Source organism: Theropithecus gelada, chromosome 8 (assembly GCF_003255815.1).
Source record: "Theropithecus gelada isolate Dixy chromosome 8, Tgel_1.0, whole genome shotgun sequence".
In the NCBI taxonomy this organism is placed as follows: Eukaryota; Metazoa; Chordata; class Mammalia; order Primates; family Cercopithecidae; genus Theropithecus; species Theropithecus gelada.
This window is the reverse complement of record NC_037676.1, coordinates 11,508,522-11,520,045: the sequence shown is the minus strand read 5'-3', so window position 1 is coordinate 11,520,045 and position 11,524 is coordinate 11,508,522.

The following is an 11,524-nucleotide window of genomic DNA, read 5'->3' as shown; positions in this document are numbered from 1 at the left end:
TGAGGGCCGAGAGCTCACAAGATGGCTTGGGTGAGGGTTGCTTCAGGACAGCTTCTTACCCCCGAAGCAGGAGAGTTCTACCCGTGTGGGGTGTGCAGGTCACTTTCTCCATCACACCGAAGTTCCTTCCTTAGCCAAACAAGAGTATAGGGTTGAGTCAGACACCCTAACAATCACCTTCTCCTGGAGTCATCTTATTTCCTGGAACTTTGGGGCTCAACTACATTTGTTTTTTTTTGTTTTGTTTTTTTTTTTTTTTTTTTTTTGAGACGGAGTCTCGCTCTGTCGCCCAGGCTGGAGTGCAGTGGCCGGATCTCAGCTCACTGCAAGCTCTGCCTCCCGGGTTTATGCCATTCTCCTGCCTCAGCCTCCCGAGTAGCTGGGACTACAGGCGCCCGCCACCTCGCCCGGCTATTTTTTTGTATTTTTAGTAGAGACGGGGTTTCACCATGTTAGCCAGGATGGTCTCGATCTCCTGACCTTGTGATCCGCCCGTCTCAGCCTCCCAAAGTGCTGGGATTACAGGCTTGAGCCACCGCGCCCGGCTTCAACTACATTTGTTTTAATGAGAAGCTTTTAGTTGCCTCTGGGGTGGGGACAGTGCTCCCCCACGCAGCAAGAACCAGGCCTGTGGAAGTGGCCCCCCATGCAGTTTGAAGGTGGCAGCTCCACTCACTCTATGCCAAGCATGGACACAGGAATCGTCGCCAAGCTTCCCGGGCAGGCAGGCCAGGGCTCAGGCTCAGCGCGACATCCGGGGCTATTCCAAGTCAGGTTTCTTCCACTCCTGGGCAGCATCTTGGGGGCTCAAGTTCACTGCTGTGAACAGCTGCTGGCAAGTGGGGCTGTTCCCACCCTCCCCTCAATGCAGAGTCTCCCTGGGTAAACCCTTTGAGGGCCCTGGCCTCTCAAAGATGGGTGGGGTTCACTTCAAAGTGGCTGTGAGTTCTCTTCTGCAGCAAGAGAGCTCTAACAGAGGCCTGCCTACCCTGATTTTCCAGGGGTGGGGTGTTGGGAAGGAAGGGATATCTCTATCTCAACTTACCACGCCCTTCATTTTCAGTTATTGTGAGCTGTTTCATTGCAAGAGAAAGAAAAACTTGTAACTGATGGTCAAACATCATTCACTGGTGGTTTTCGTTTTTACACTTGGACGTTTAACCCCGAGGACCAAGTCCACATGATTAGTTTTCATCAGTATTCACACAAAAATCTAGCAAATAAATAAAAGCGTATTCTTCACACCTGAGGTCTCAGAGAAGGTGGAGAGAGGGCACTTGGTCCTAAGGGCCTGAGAGGAGAGGTTATCTCCTAAGAGGAGACTTATGATGCAGGAAGTCAATGAAGCTGGGACATGACCCTCTATTGCCAGCTGATCCCAGGAGCTGAGTTCCATCAGCCAGGGCCAGGGCTCTTCCTCCCCACAAGCCTGAAGGCAGGCGGGGAGTCAGTGGTGGGTGGGAGAGCTCCTCTGTTGCTCATTTAGAGAAAGTTGCTCATTTAAAACGGCAAATGATTGTTTGTTTCTGGAGGTCAGGGCAGGGGGTGACATGGAGGATAAAAATACTGTGGTCCCTCAATATCCATGGGCAGTTTGTTCCAGGACGCCGTCAGATACCAAATCCATGGATGCTCAAGTCCCTGATATAGAAATGATGCATAGCATTTGCATATAACTGACACACATCCTCCCTTAGACATTAAATCATCTTCAGATTCCTTATAATACATCACACAGTGTAAACAGTTGGTATACTCTATTGTGTAAGGAATAATAACAAGAGAAAATGTTCGTACGTGTTAGCACAGACACAATCTCCTTTCTTCAAATATTGCTTGAATCTACTGAGGTGGAACCCAGGGATGGGGAGGGATGACTGTGCTAGGTAGAAAAGTGACTGGAGCTGGAATGGCCTTGGTCAACTATCCCCCTTAACAAAAAATTGCTGGAGACACATAAGGGAAAACTTGTGGCTGATGCAGAATGGTTTTTTAACTGCTAAATTGTAAAGGTGTAAAACGAGTAGTGCGGTAAAATGCCCTAAATGCAAAGGGCTGTAGATGGTGAAGGAGGAGAAGATCAACATGGAGCTGTGGGATCAGGGACATTTCTTTGAAGATGGGGCCTCAGTGGGCTGCAGTGTGACAAAGATCTGGATGGATGCATAGGACAGCTCCCTGGAGGAATGCAAACGCAGGTGTGTGTGGAGGAATGCAGAAGGAAGCATATGGATCTGGTTCTTGCCTTTGGAAGTCACTCCTCGGAGTCAGCGGCTCCCAAGGTTTCTGGTATCCCAAGCATCTGCTTCTTTTCCTTGCACACACGTGCACTTGCATGGGATTATCTTCTGTGCCCTGCATCTGGGATGCGGTGGGGAGTGAAGTGTACTGACGTTGACAGTTTCCTTCTGATTTTACTCATTGAGAAAACTGTAAAACCCACTATACATCTGTTAAATATATAATTTTAAAGCTGAATTTATGCTTAGATATTTCAAAAATAGAAAAGGAGCACAAAGATGGAAGAAGGGATGGCTTCTAAAGACAATAACTACCAATGTTTTTAAACTGGAGGTTTCTGGCAGAGTACAAAGCACAGGACTGAGGTCTCACTGATTCTTGCCAAAGGTCAGCACAGAGTGAATTTTATTTGTCATGATTTTTGTCTTTCAAGCAGCCACCTGAGGGCCAAACTGATGCTCAGGGAGATGGAGTAGCTTCGTCCATCACAGGTGAGGAGCCGTCAAGCTGCGCCATACCAGGGCACCATCTGCTGCAAGATTGCATCCCTCTGAGTGGCATGAGAGCCACAGCAGGGCCAGCGCAAATCCTCCCTCGTTTCACACCCCCATGCTGGTAATGAGCTGACGAGCTGCAGATGGAGCAGGTCAGGAAAGAGAACAAACTTGCCTACCTCCCAAGCAACATACAAAAATGACATCCTTTCTAGATTAGGACCACATTTGCACGCATCCACTTTTGAATAGTCTAATACATTTTATTAATCTCCAAATATGTCTTTTTGGTCAATAACATTCTTTTAATAACCATTAAAGATAATCTAGTATTAAATGGTTAATTTTGCTTCCCTTAGATAAAGATGACAGAATTCATATACGAACTTGCCCCGTTCGGTTGAAATGTAGTGGGAGCTGACTGTGTGAACTGAATAATGCTTGTCCTGTACAGAATGGAGAAGAAAAGCAAAGTTTTGTTCGCCTGGGAACAGTTTTTTAAAAATGCATTGATACCTAACTTAAATAATTGAATACATATCTTAAACATACAAATTACACCATTTAAAATATACTTACTACAAAATGATCCTGAACATTATTGGTTAATGCAAATAAAATTTCTTCACATTATTTTAAGAGTCAAAATATTTTACATCAATTTGTGCTTTTAAAACTATTGCTAGCTTCCCCTGGGAAAAGCCAAAATAACTGTATATTGTAGAAAAAAGTTTTTGCACTTTTGACCCAAATACACATATCAACACAAGAAGAGACACAATAACATCTAATAATTGTTTTACATTTCCCTGAAACAGACAAACAAAACCTAGTTATTCAATGAAATACATTTCTATGGTCATTGCTAATTTGATGTTTTCACACGTGCACAAAAGAACTACTTTTTCTTGGTTACTAACGATAGCAAACACTAGATGTCTAGGGATATATATATGTGTCATATACATATTTACATACATACATATTTAAGAGAGCATACGAAGAAAATAGGACAGTTTGCACATACATATTCAAAGCCTCTCAGAAATTCCACTTAGGTCCACATTACTGAGCCTTAATGTATTGCCAGCGTTCTGTGTAAATAACCAGAGAAGTAAAACAAACTTTAGTAGTAGAGTCCCTCCTTGTACATTAATAGAAAATCTAGTTAGAAGTGGTATGATTAGCTCATAAGAGGTCTGGAGTTCAAGACCAGCCTGGCCAATATGTTGAAAGCTCATCTTTACTTAAAAAAAAACAACACAAAAATTAGCCAGAAGTGGTGGCACGTTCCTGTAATCCCAGCTATTCAGGAGGCTGAGGCACGAGAATTGCTTGAACCTGGGAGGCAGAGGTTGCAGTGAGCAAAGATTGCACTACTGCACTCCAGCCTGAGCAATGGAGACACTTTAAAAAAAAAAAAAAAAAGAAAGAAAAAAGAAAGGAAGGAAGGAAGGGAGGGAGGGAGGGAGGGAAGAGAAAAGTGCTTATCACTTAACCAAATTCTTGCTAAGGGAATGTAAATATAACTGTACCTTCTTCAGGGAATTCAACATCAAGGTACACTGGCTTAACTGCAGTGACTCACTCGTTTTTCAATGCGGAGGTAATATTCGTAGAAAAATCAATATTCCATGTGGAGAAAATGTATTTTTCCTGTGGATGAATTAATGATTAATTGGGTTGGAGTAAACTTTACTTTCTGCAGCTCTAGTATTTATTTGTCAAATGAAGATCCAATCTGGCAATCATCTCTTACAAATGGTCCATCAGATTGGTCAGATAGATTATTCTATAGCTTCAATCCCTCCCAGATAAAGTCATTGATTATCTGTATATACTCAATTGGGGAAGACCCGCATCATGAGAGGACAGAGTATGTGATGTAACAGAAACGATTCACACCGCTGTTAATGTGTCATAGACAGTGGGATCCCTGGGGAATTAAAAATAGGACAATTTAGCTAGAATTTTCTCTTTGATCAACTCTCTTCGGTTTCTGATGGTGCTCTCAAGCTGAGCCCTTTGTATTACGATTTCAATCCTTGGTTGGTGAGAGTTCTTTTTCAATGTTTGCACTTCAGTTTTGTAGATAACTGAAGTTGCAGATATGTAGTTTATACTATCAAAACAATCATCAAATAATCTAATCATAATTTTGAGTTAAGATTGGAACAAGAGGAGTTAAGCATTATGGTTGTTTGAGGGTCTGTTAATGCTTCTCTGATTCCCTTCCACTTCCACGGTTTTCCCATCTGCTGGAAGGGTGTTTAGTAACACTTACATCATACACCTGTTGATGTAATGAAGCCTGTATCATGCATTTTTCTTTGGAGAAAGATTACAATTATGGCATTTGAAATCCAAGTATATATCTAGGGAATGTGGGAATTACTTGTCATTATGTAATTTCTTATGAAAACTTTGTTTAAAATAGCAGATTGCAGAACAGAAAAAAATCGGGTGCAATTGCAGGAAATGAGACTGAAAAATAATTCAGAGTTAGTTTATGAAGGGCCTGAATGCCATCCAAAGGAGTCTGCGTTTATTCTGTATTTTTCTGAAATATATCTCACAGAACACTTGTGCTACCGGATGTTAATATGTCTAAGGCAGGCTAGATTAAGTCTAAGTTTTAGGGTAGTCCTTAAATATGCTAATATGCATCGTGATTCTCTAAGGGAGTGTTGTTTTTTTTTTCCCTCAAACTAAACAATATAAACTTGGTAATAGGCACACAGGGAATATGAAGAATGTTCCAGCTTGGCACCTTCAGGTCAGTTAAGTCCAATATTCTGGGTACCTTCAAGATGCCAGATAGTCATTCCTTTGTATCATATGTATCCAGCACACAGCAGATTGTGTATCCAGCACACAGCAGGGCTTAGTAAACAAATGGAGTGAATGAAATATCCAAATAGTACTCAGTTGCCTTACTTATAAAATGGGAAAACAATAATATAATTGTTGAAAGGTTGAAGAGTTGGAGAAAAGTGGTCCTAGAATATTTCACAATCAAGTACTATTTTTTAATTTAAGTCAAATTAAAACAGATTTACAAATGAAAAAATAAAAGGAAGAATAGGTAAGAGACTACTGTTGCATTACTGTGTAGCTGTGTAATCTTTGCTTAACTTTTCCAAAGTTCATTTGTAAAGCAGATAATCACACTTACCTTGAAAGGCTCTAATACTCTGCCAAGCACATGAGCTGGGCCCAGGGGTGGGAGTATATGGTGTTGTGGTTAAGAGCCGAGGCTAGGAGCCAGACCTGAGTTTGAATCCCAGCTCTGCCTCTGACTAAATGTGTGATACCTACTATGTGTGTAACCTTAAGCAATTTAATTTCTTTCTGCCTCAGTTTTCCTCATCTGCAAAATGGAAACAGTAAGTATACTTCTCTCGGAGGGCTGTGGTGAGGACTGCATATAAACTAATGAATGTTGTATATTAAGAAAAGTTCACGGCTATTCTTATTTCCGATTTTGTATGTAATTGGAAGGAGATGCTGAGGCCTGCCCTAATTCGTTCTTCTTAGACTGCAGCTGCTTGACTGGCAGTTGGTTCCCATTTCCTCCTTCCTCCCAAACTGGGTGCTCACAGCTCACATTTAACCTGTGCCCGCCCCCACCAAGTCCAACTCCCGAGTTAGACCTTCTGTTCTCCTCCAAACCCATAGATATGTACATGTATATGTAGTAATTTAATGTAAACATTCACCAGTCCTTTTTTTTTTTTTTTTTTTTTTTTTGGTCATTAATATTCAGGGGCATTCATGTTCCTAGCTGGTTTATATTTGGATTGTGTTTTCTCTGGATTACTCCAAATTTTTGCCTATTGAGTTGATGGCCACTTAAAAGACAGAGAAATTCTTGGCATGTAGAATTTGGAAGGAAATAGAAAGGCAAACAAGAAATAAGGATGAGCACTATTCTGCACGGAGATCTGTGATGAGAAAAGAGAACCAAACCAAACTCCAGGATGTCTGCGTAGCCAATTTGTTACTTACTTTGATATGCTGGTGTCATATCATCACTATGCTGGCAATTGGAAACAATTTAAATAGGTGCTTGAATTATTCCCACTATAACATTATTTTGATTCCATCCTTTGTCCATGTTAATGCACTTTCCCCCAAATCCTTTGAAGATTCCATGGAATTCCTCAAATAGACAGTGAGGCATCAGGAAGCCAACAAAGCTTTTTGTTTTGTTTTGTTTGAGATGGAGTTTCACTCTTGTTGCCCAGGCTGGAGTGCAATGGCACAATCTCAGCTCACTGCAATCTCCGCCTCCCAGGTTCAAGTGATTCTCCTGCCTCAGCCTCCCAAGTAGCTGAGATTACAGGCGTGCACCACCAACCCGGCTAATTTTTTGTATTTAATAAAGACGGGGTTTCACCATGTTGGTCAGGCTGGTCTCAAACTCCTGACCTCAGTTGATCCACCCACCTCGGCCTCCTGAAGTGCTGGGATTACAGGCATGAGCCATCGTGCCCAACTGCCAACCAAGTTTTTAAGAATCCTCCAATAATCCCCCAAAATCTCCCTTCTATTTCAGATAGTGGGACTCTGTGCTCATGCCAGTAAGTAAAGAAGAAGGAATAAGAAAGACACTGTGTGATCTAGTATTAATAAGGAAGTAAGTGATCAAATTACTCCAGCTAGATCGGTAGAATCTATTATCAAGCATGTTGAGGCCGACAGCATTCACAAATCAACTGTCTACGTTTATACTCACCGATGACTCGTGTTTCCTTTCGAGGACAAGTAAGCTTTTTAAATGATCAAGACGTTTACATTAGTTTTGCTCTTCAATGGCTTTTCTCAAAAAAAATCCAAAGGCAGAAGTTAAATTTAAAAGAGCTTTCCATGTTACCCCAAAGAGAGATTATCAATCACCAAGTTAAATATTTGTATACAAAATAATATCTGGATGCATAGATTCTTACGTTCATCAGATGAAGAGTGAAAGACTTATTAGTCACCATGCTTTATTTACACCCCTGTCAAAAATTACACGAAAATATTTCTCTCCAAAGAACCATTCTACAGAACCCTTTCATACAAAGTGGTGTGTGTACATCTAAGAGGTTGCTCAGTTTAGCTCAAAGGCTAAAGAGTCTAGTGAACTGAGTTGCACCACGTCATGACTTTTAAGTGGTAGGTTACCACCAGAAAGAGACGACTTCAAGCACAGATTTCTAGCAGCAAGGCCAGGATTAAAAACCCATGTGACAACAGGCTTCAGAGAGAGGAACAATCCATTCCTAATTCAAAGGCCATCAAGCCCGAGTTGTAAGAACATTTTTGACTCTGAGAATCTTCTCTTTTCACCAAGAAAATCCCTTACAGTCATGGTTTAACATCCTAAATTAAGGAATAGAAGAAACCAAATTAATTTTTAATTTATACTCCACTTTTTTATGTTTTCAATCGTCCACTACTGCAAGATGTACACTGAACGGTACAAGTCATGCGCATCATTTTCATCAGACAACCTCTTCTACCAAAATGGTGATAACACAGTCTTATTTTGAAGCCAAAAGAGAGTTATAAACATCAATCGTTTTCAGATATGCTTTAAAAATGTTCAAAAGTAACATCATTATTTTAAGTTACAGCACAATCATTAAAGGAAAAAAGAACCCAAGAACAAATGAAATTCGTTATTATTTTAGTTACTTTTAGTGGAAAAAATAAAACAAGATTTGGATTTTCAGCCAGGACAAAGTAAAAGACTCTTGTCAGATGTCCACTTTCTCATTCATGAACTACTTGAGACTGTACTCCTGGGTCAGCTTATTTCTGCTTCTCCTGTCTCTAGACCTGTCTTAATTATATATGTCTCAGGATCCATGATATAGATTTAAACAGACCCATGGGCAAATCTAAACACTGACTACACAGTGTCCAGTCTATTCATTTCTCTACAAAATGACAGAAATTCAGCCTTTAATCAGAAGTTGATTCTACCTAAATTCCTAATAAAACTAATAAAATGAAGTCACCTGGCTGGGCGCAGTGGCTCGCGCCTGTAATCCCAGCTCTTTGGGAGGCCAAGGCGGGCGGATCACGAGGTCGGGAGATCGAGACCATCCTGGCAAACATGGTGAAACCTCGTCTTTACTAAAAATACAAACAAATTAGCCGGGTGTGGCGGTGGGCGCCTGCAGTTCCAGCTTCTAGGGAGGCTGAGGCAGGAGAATCTCTTGAACCCAGGAGGCAGAGGTTGCAGTGATCTGAGATTGCACCTTTGCACTCTGGCCTGGGCGACAGAGTGAGACTCTAAAAAAAAAAAAAAAAGAAAAAAGAAGCCATTAAAATGAACACATTTTTGCCAATGAGAAATAAACTTGTTTATTCCATGCTTTCAGGGTTCGATGAACTCTTGGAAAGCATTTTCTGCATCCTGCTGCTTGTGTAAGTGTTTCCCCTGCAAAATGTTGTCAAGATGCTTAAAGAAGTGGTAGTTTGTTGGTGAGAGGTCAGGTGAATATGGTAGATGAGGCAAAACTTCATAGCCCAGTTTATTCAACTTTTGAAGCCCTGGTTGTATGACATGTGGTCACGCGTTGTGGAGAACTGGGCCCTTTCTGTTGACCAGTGCCGGCTCCAGGTGCTGCAGTGTTCCGTACATCTCATTGAATGGCGTGGCATACTTCTCAGATGTAATGATTTCACCAGGATTCAAAAACTGTAGTGGATCAGAAGACCGGCAGCTGACCACCAAACAGTGACCATGACCTTTTTTTGATGCAAGTTTGACTTTGGGAAGTGGTTTGGAGCTTCTTCTCAGTCCAGCCACTGAGCTGGCTGTTGTATGAAATCCACTTTTCGTGGCATGTCACAATCTGATCAAGAAATGGTTCATTGTTGTTTCATAGAATAAGAGAAGATGACACTTCAAAAGGATGCTTTTTAAAATATTTGATCAGCTCATGAGGCACCCACTTATCAAGATTTTTCAGCTTTCCAATTGGCTTCAAATGCCGGATGACCATAGAATCGTCGACATTCAGTTCTTCGCCAACTTCTCGTGTGGCTAAGAGGATCGAATTCAGTGGTTGCTCTCAATTGGTCGTTATCAATTTTTGGTGGCTGCCCACTACCCTCCTCATCTTCAAGGCTCTCGCCTCCTTTGCAAAACTTCTTGAACCACTGCGCTGTGCATTAATTAGCAGTTCCTGGGCTAAATGCGTTAATGTTGTGAGTTGTCTCCCCTGGTTTAGGACCCATTTTGAACTCGAATAAGAAAGTCGCTTGAATTTGGTTTTTGTCTGACATCATTTCCACAGTCTAAAATAAATAAGTAATAAGTCATTAGCAAAAAAAAAAAAAAGCAAGAAATGCCCATTAAAATGATGAATAACATAACCACATTTATTTAAGAGGGTATTCCAGTATCAAACAGCAAATTCCAAGAATGCAAAAACTGCGATTACTTTTGTACTCACCTTATAGTAATTTGTGTGATTTCTTTTTTTCTTTGTTAGCCTGGCTTGATAGTGACCAATTTTGTTGATCTTTATGAAGAAACAGCTATTGTTCTCTTGAGTTCTTCTGTTGATTTTCTGTTTTCAGTGCCATTGACTTGTCATCTTGTTTTTATTTCTTTTGAGTGAATTTGGCTTATATTGTTCTTTTTCTTTCCTTTTCTTTTTCTTTTTTCTTTTTTTTTTTCTGAGACTTAGTCTCAGTCTTTTGTCCAGGTGACCTCGCTCTGTCGCACGAGGTCAGGAGATCGAGACCATCCTGGCTAACACGGTGAAACCCCGTCTCTACTAAAAATATAAAAAATTAGCCGGGCGTGGTGGCAGGCGTCTGTAGTCCCAGCTACTCGGGAGGCTGAGGCAGGAGAATAGCATGAACCCAGGAGTTGGAAATTGCAGTGAGTCAAGAGCGTGCCACTGCACTCCAGCATGGGTGACAGAGCAAGATTCCATCTCAAGAAAAAAAAAACAAAAACATAGTAGCTGGGCATGGTGGTGCATGCTTGTAATCTCAGTTATTCGGGAGGCTGAGGCAGGATAATTGCTTGAACCGGGACCCAGGAAGTGGAGGCTGCAGTGAGCCGAGATCCTGCCACTGCACTCCAGCGAGGGCTACAGAGCAAGACTCTCTCTGGAAAAAAAAAAAAAATATATATATATATATATATATATACACGTATTTGAAGTATTATCCAATGAGAGCAGGTGTTCGGGAAGACCTCATCTAAATACAGAATCTGAATGGGGGTCCATGTCACACCTGCCATTTTTTCATCTTCGCAGCTGGGCTTTTCTCCTCTTCTCTGCTGGACTGTGCTGTTTCCCACAAGGTGTTCAGAGAGTCTGCCCTGAATCGTACAACCAGAAGATGAGAAGCACAGAGTGACACCAGCAGGAGAACATGAAGATGCGGTGACAGTTATCCTCCTCCTGCAGAGTCCAGAGCAGTGCACTCCTACCGCTGCTGCCCTAGCTAAGCCTGGGGGCCAGCATGCCCGATGATAGTCTGGGAGTGCTGCAGTCAGGGTCCCCCCAATGGGCACCCAGCCTGTGCCCTTGCAGTCTGCATGAGCGTGACCATTGTCACCTCAGAGCCCCTGGGTACAGATCAATGCATCCTACCAGAGCTGCATGTGAGGAAGGACCATGTGAGTCCCGGGAAAGAGCTGAGGCCCTGCAGGGGGAGGTGGCCATGACCGAGACCTGATGCCTGTCTGGAGAATCGTCTGTGGGTGTGAGTGGCACTGTGGGGTCAGTGCCCAGGTTCTGCTGCTCCCCCTCCTCAAAGATCAGGGCCTG